Below are 6,228 nucleotides of genomic sequence, written 5' to 3'. Positions count from 1 at the left end.
GATGTTGAACTTGTATGAAGAAGACTTGGTAGTTTAATCAATTTGTATTGCACTAAAGTCTATGAATAAGGGAGAACGCTTTGAATATTTGGGGCATACGCCCAATACGCAAATTCGCTCCAGACAAGGATAGGAGAGACTCCATCTCATCATTCCTTATTACTTAAGGCTCATTTCGTACACATTGAATCGTGTTTACCTAGTGTTTACCTTTGATTTATCTTGTATAATCCGCTGCTTGGTGTGACTGAGGATGCCTTGATTGAAGATCTTGTGTTGAGGCCTTGAGCTCCACAGCTTGGAAGAAAAGCCTTATTGAGTGACCAAAGGTCTTTTGGTCACTCAACTTAGACTGTGGGATTATACAAGTTCAAAGGATTTAATCAATCGAAATTGCTTTTGATCGATTTAACTATGGGTTTCGTTTTGGATTTTTTGGGAACTAGGATTGGATCTAACAAAGTTAGTAATTGTTAGAAATTATCCTAAGGGGTCATGGATTGATAAAATGTTGATTAAAATTCTATGTTAAGTCCTAAAAGTATAAGGAAATGATTAAATTCTATGTAAAATTCTAATCCTAATGGGATCATGTTATTCTAACACAAAAATAACAAAATAAGGCCCATAAGGGCAAAATGGTCATTTTCAAAATATGTCAAATTTTATTCATGACCTAAAGTTGATTCTAACCTAAAAGGGAAAATTGTCATGTAATTCCAAATTTAGTCAAGCCTAATTAGAATTTAATCCCATCCCTAATTAAAATCCTAATTAAACTCTAATGAGAATTCTAAAATGTGAATTAATCCTAATTAAAATCTAATTAAAATTCTAAAATATGAATTAATCCTAATTAAAATTCTAAAATCTATATTAATCCTAAAATTCTAACAATGTTAATTAATCCTAATTAGACCTAATTAAGCTAAAGTTCTAATCCACCAAATACTAACCAAGAATTAAAGCCTAATCAATCTAATTCTTATTGGATTATCCTAATTAACCTCTAAACATGATTAACAAAATAAAGGTCAAGAATAAAAAATAGCAAAGAAAGAGGGGTGCATGCCTGGATTTGGGGTGTGCACAACCAAAGAGATTAAATGGTTCAGTCAATGGGTCTTAGGCCCATAATCTCTCCAAAAATAGGCCAAAACGGACTAGACCCGGAGGTGTTGTGCTGCAGAGTGGTGGTGCGAAGAAGGACTAAATCGTTTGGGCCTAGGCCCAATCTGGCTTCCAAGTCAATATGCACAGGGACGCCCATAGCAAACTCAGCAATGGTCAGCATTCGCCTTCACTGAACAATACAAGGTCTCTCGCCCCCCAAATCAAATTGCGCGATGTAATCCCAAGTCCGTCGCCACCTTCAGCCGTCGTGGGAACAAAAAAAGACGACACGGTTGCAATCTTTCCAACACGTTTCGATCCACACACGACGTTCAACTGGACCGTGGAATCGAAGCTGAACCACAATACAATCCTGAGTTCATCACTTGATTCATCATCGAACTTCAGCGGGGAACAATCAAAGGTAGCGCGTCGAACAAAGGTGACATCCCAGAACACGGAATGAATGGGAGCGGTACTCGGCGACGCCGCGCACAACGGTTTTGGTGCCTTCTCTCGCCGTCAATTCGTCCGTTAATTCTCTAGGATTTCTCGGTATACCTCTTAATTGTAACAGCTATCGAGATTGAAGAGGAAGCAAATCGCCATGGCGTCTACGCGAAATCACGAATGATTGTATTGAAACGAGAAACCAAGCTCACCTAATTTGACGAAATGGCAGATAATGGTATTGATCCCTTAACTTCTTCCTCTCTTCACTATTTCTTCAATTTGCTTCTGCGAAATATTCGGCATTGTCGTCGGCTTCATCATCGACCCCGTCTTGAAATTCCGATTTGGATTGCAGGCTACTGATTGGGTCGGGACGCTTGTGGTTGAGCTACGCGAACTTCTCTGAAGCGAAAGTGGTCGATAATGCTGAATGATTCACAACTGTGAAACTGCACTCCTGAATGTGAACCTCGGTGGAAGGATCGTGAAGCACTGCGTGCAAGAATGGTGAAGAAACCAAGTGGAAGAATAGTGAATAAACGAAAAGAAGAAAGGTGAAGAATGAGAAGATTGGATGAAGAGTGAAGAGGATTGAAGGGTGATTATGCAGTGAAGAGCTTTTTCTAATTACAGTGAGTTCACCCTTTTTATAGCTTTTCCTTATTTTTGTTAGGAGGCTCTCTCAGTCTGTTAGGAAGTTGTTGAGGTTAGTTAGAAAACAGTTGTAAAATGGTTAGACAGTTGGAGGTTAGAAGTTAGATAGAAATTCTGTTATAGATGTTAGTTATTACTCTTATTAGCTTGTTGGTTAATTGGAACGTGGCCTTTGGCTGCAGGTTAATGAATTTACATGTGAATGACTTTGATGGCGTTTAGATGGATATGTAAATGATCGTGTGGTATTGAAAGTGACATGGTTCTAAATTTTTATGCGATGCTTTAATGGTATAATAAATGGAAACTGAATGAAATTGGTTTGGTATTGAAATTGGTTTAACTGTTTTTCGGATGCGTTAGTAATTGAATAGCAGTTAGTTATGTTAGTGAAATGTTAGCTGGTTTAAGTTAATCGGATTGTGGTTATTGCTGCAGGTTTCCATGTTGTGAAGTTGAAACAAGAGCCATCACCTTGCTGCTGCGACCTTATACGTGGCGTGAAGACTTTGATAGTGCACTAGGGATCAAGTGTTGGCTGCGAACGTGCCTTGGTGAGTTAAGTTGCATCAAATGGGGTTTGGATATCAGTGAATTCTTGCCTATGATTTGTGTTAGAAAGAAAAAAGTTAAATGCCTCTTTATGAATTCAACTTGGTTACCAGTTGGTAGTACCTTTAGTTTTAGTTAAAAAAGAAAGTTAGATTGAGCTATTCTAAAATGATGGAAGTGTTAGTCGTTAGCGTAGGTTTTTTTTCTGTTAGATTTTGGTACTCGGTTGTATCTTGTTATAGTTAATGCACCCGATTGCCTACATGCCAGCCGATGGATTTTGTAGTGGAAAGAAATCAGTTAGTTAGTAAAGTCTGTTAATAATAGGGTGAAATTAGTTGATTAACATAATTGGTTATTTGATGGAAACAAGTGAGTCATTTGGTTTTAATTTTGATTAGTGAAGATGTTTAGTTAAACTGTTAGCAAACTAATGTGAAGCTGGTGGTAGTTAGTGATATGCATTTGTGTTGTGACTTGTTTCTCCGTTTGCAATTGATTTAACCATGTCCTACGGATTTGTTCATAGGTACAAGCACGGATATCCTTGCGGGTGGATGATAGAATTGAAGCTCTAGATGTTGGATTCGGATGATGTAGTTGTGTCGTTAACTAAACTGGCGGACTGCTACCGTCAACTAAACTGGCAGATCTGCAATGGTCATTAGCTCGCGATACTGCATGCCATATCCAGAACCTGTTTACCATGTCCGGATTTGCTCTCCCCAACTAATTCATGTGGATTTGATTACCGTAAACCCAACGGATACAAATGAACACTCCTAAACTCTTATTTAGGACACACTATGTAGTGAATTCTAATGTATTCGATGTAAACCCAAGTCTCATTCCAGGTGTAGTTGTATGCACCATTAGCATGTGATATGTATGTAATGAATATCATGGCTTCTACAAATGAAATGGAGATTTTATTTTGGTGTTAGCTTTGGATATTTTGAAATGAATTAGACTTGGAATTTTTGTAGTTTTCATGATTGGAATTAGAATGGACATGAGATTGGAGATGAATATTGGATATGAATGCATGACTTGGTTTATGACGATGTGTAGAGTCGGTTTGTTAGTAGTAGAATGAAGTGTGCAATTGAGATGGTCATAATTGAAAGTTTGGTTTTGAATAATGGTGTTTCTTTGTGAATAAACTTTGAATGTATGTTTTATGGTGTATGGTTGGACAAGGTTTAATGAATATAATGGTTCATGACTTGTATTGTTATGGGTTAATATACAATGGATTATTATTAACTGGATTTTAATTAATGGATTATTTGTTAATGAAAGTAATGGAATGGGTTTGGCTTAATATGGTTCATGGATAACCGGATACTAATTGGATTTGGACAATTGGGTTGGGCTTGCAAATGAGTTTTTTTTTTTTGGTTCGGAATGGAGATGAAAGACCAAAAATGGGCTCACTCTAGGACAACCTTCATGGCCCAAAAGAAAACAATTCTGAAGATCAATTTGAATTCCTAGTTCCAACTTCAAAATTAAATCTTGAATTTCCAAATTAACTTGAATTTCTAAATCAACTTGAATTTCCAAGAGTAACTTGCATTTCCAAAATCAATTTAAATTTCCAAATTAACTTGAATTAATGATGAAATGATTATGGACAGTTATGCAATGATCAAGTATTGGCAAGTTGACTTTGGTCAACTGGTTGACTAAAAAGTCAACAGTTGACGAAAAAGTCAACAGTTGACGAAAAAGTCAACAATTGACCAAATGTTGACTGATGCAAAGGATGATGAAATGGACTTCCCTGATTAAAATGTATGTTCAAAATGGTACTATGATCCAACTAGAATCAAATTAATTTGTGAATGGATGATAGTGACTTGGGACAAATGAGATGCAGTAGAATATGAACGCAAATAAACCATGTATTAGGGTTTAGCTAGGTCAAAGATCCAAGTGCCAAGCAATGACCAAAGGTCTCAAATCCAACAATCTGTTAATGTCGTGAATCAATTTAGGGTTTCCAACCCTTCAAAACAAACCACAAGGATTAACAACTCCAATACCGAAATCTCCAATCCAAGCCCGCTTTGTTAGAAACTTTGAATCTGTGAGGTATAAATGATTATGAATATGCATGAGACACAAATGAGGTTAGATGGATCTCAGGTTACGGGTTAGATGAAAAAGCAAAATGGGGGAAAAATTTTGGGGTACTACAGATTGCATTGATAATATTATTTTTACGGTAATCTTTTGATGTGTTTAATGCTTTCTCTTTCGGACCAATCGAGATTTTTGTATGGTTATCAATTAGGTTGTACCTCCATTGGTAAGGTTTTCATAAGATTAATCTGCAGTAGATATCACCTAGGACTAGGGATACCCTGTATGAATAAGAGCATTCTTGGTAGAATAAGGCTTAATTTCACCGATAATTTACTATGGACATAGAAATTAGGGTTGAATGATTAAAGGTTTTGTCACCAAGGACTTGGGAGAAAATACCCTTGAGAACTGGTAGTAGTTGATAATTGTTGATGCAATGGTGGCTCAGAGTTGTTACAGGGACAAATTATACACCTTCCCTGACATTGTTCCTCTTCCCTTGCAAACCCTTATTTTTACAATATTAATTTCTTTTGCCTATATTTTTATTAATCTGAAACTAAAATGCCCAATAATAGTTTTTGTTTAATTGAACGATGATTTAAACTCAACATTAACTTGTAGTCCTTGAGATCGACATTCGGGGAATTTCCCCTTATTACTACAAAATGAAAAGTAGTACACTTGCTATTTTTCCGATCAACAAGTATTTTTATTCTAGTTCTCTATTAATAAAGCTACATCTAGTCCACCAACCTGAGTGGTTTCTCCTTCAAAAAGGACTTAATCGTATATTCAACCTGATTACAATCACAAAGACTAATCGTCAATGTCTTCTTGAGAAATTTTGACTATACCATAGTCTATCAAGGAAATCAACTCAAAGACAAACTATCTAAGACTTCTTAAGTATTTATAATAACATTAGTCACTCAAGGATTTAACCAAGGTTAAGAATGTAATGTTGTGCTTACAAAGATTGCTTCTCAAATAAGCTGATAACACAAAATGAAGATCAACTTAATACACTTAAAATGATATATAATTAAATCCCTAAGTTATTCTTTCTTCGATGTTATGATGGTGTTGTAGCTTCGGCGTAGGGGAAAACTCAGACACACTCACACACACACACACACACACACACACACACACACACACACACACACACACACACACACACACACACACATACAACACACTTTCCATATTCTTCTTCCTCTAAATATATAGAAGATAAATAGATCTATTGGAGGGTAGAATAGGAATTGTCCTCAAAGTATTTATTGTATGAAGGTCACTTCATATGCAACATTAGAGTTCCGCTAGCACCAAAGAGTTTGTGAGGATGATTGGACGTGAGAA

At 36.3% G+C, this 6,228-nt stretch overlaps 1 long non-coding RNA gene across 1 annotated transcript; it reads left to right on the top strand.

The window, feature by feature from the left end:
• The first annotated feature begins 1,191 nt into the window (after positions 1-1,191).
• LOC127118984 (uncharacterized) lies at positions 1,192-3,715 on the top strand. Its single transcript, XR_007802514.1, has 4 exons — positions 1,192-1,801; positions 1,922-2,198; positions 2,659-2,774; positions 3,302-3,715. It is a non-coding gene; the product is annotated as an uncharacterized LOC127118984 (long non-coding RNA).
• Positions 3,716-6,228: the final 2,513 nt, after the last annotated feature.

Source organism: Lathyrus oleraceus, chromosome 2 (genome assembly GCF_024323335.1).
Source record: "Lathyrus oleraceus cultivar Zhongwan6 chromosome 2, CAAS_Psat_ZW6_1.0, whole genome shotgun sequence".
Taxonomy (NCBI): Eukaryota; Viridiplantae; Streptophyta; class Magnoliopsida; order Fabales; family Fabaceae; genus Lathyrus; species Lathyrus oleraceus.
The sequence above is the reverse complement of the archived record's forward strand: the minus strand, read 5'-3'. Positions and strand labels throughout refer to the sequence as shown.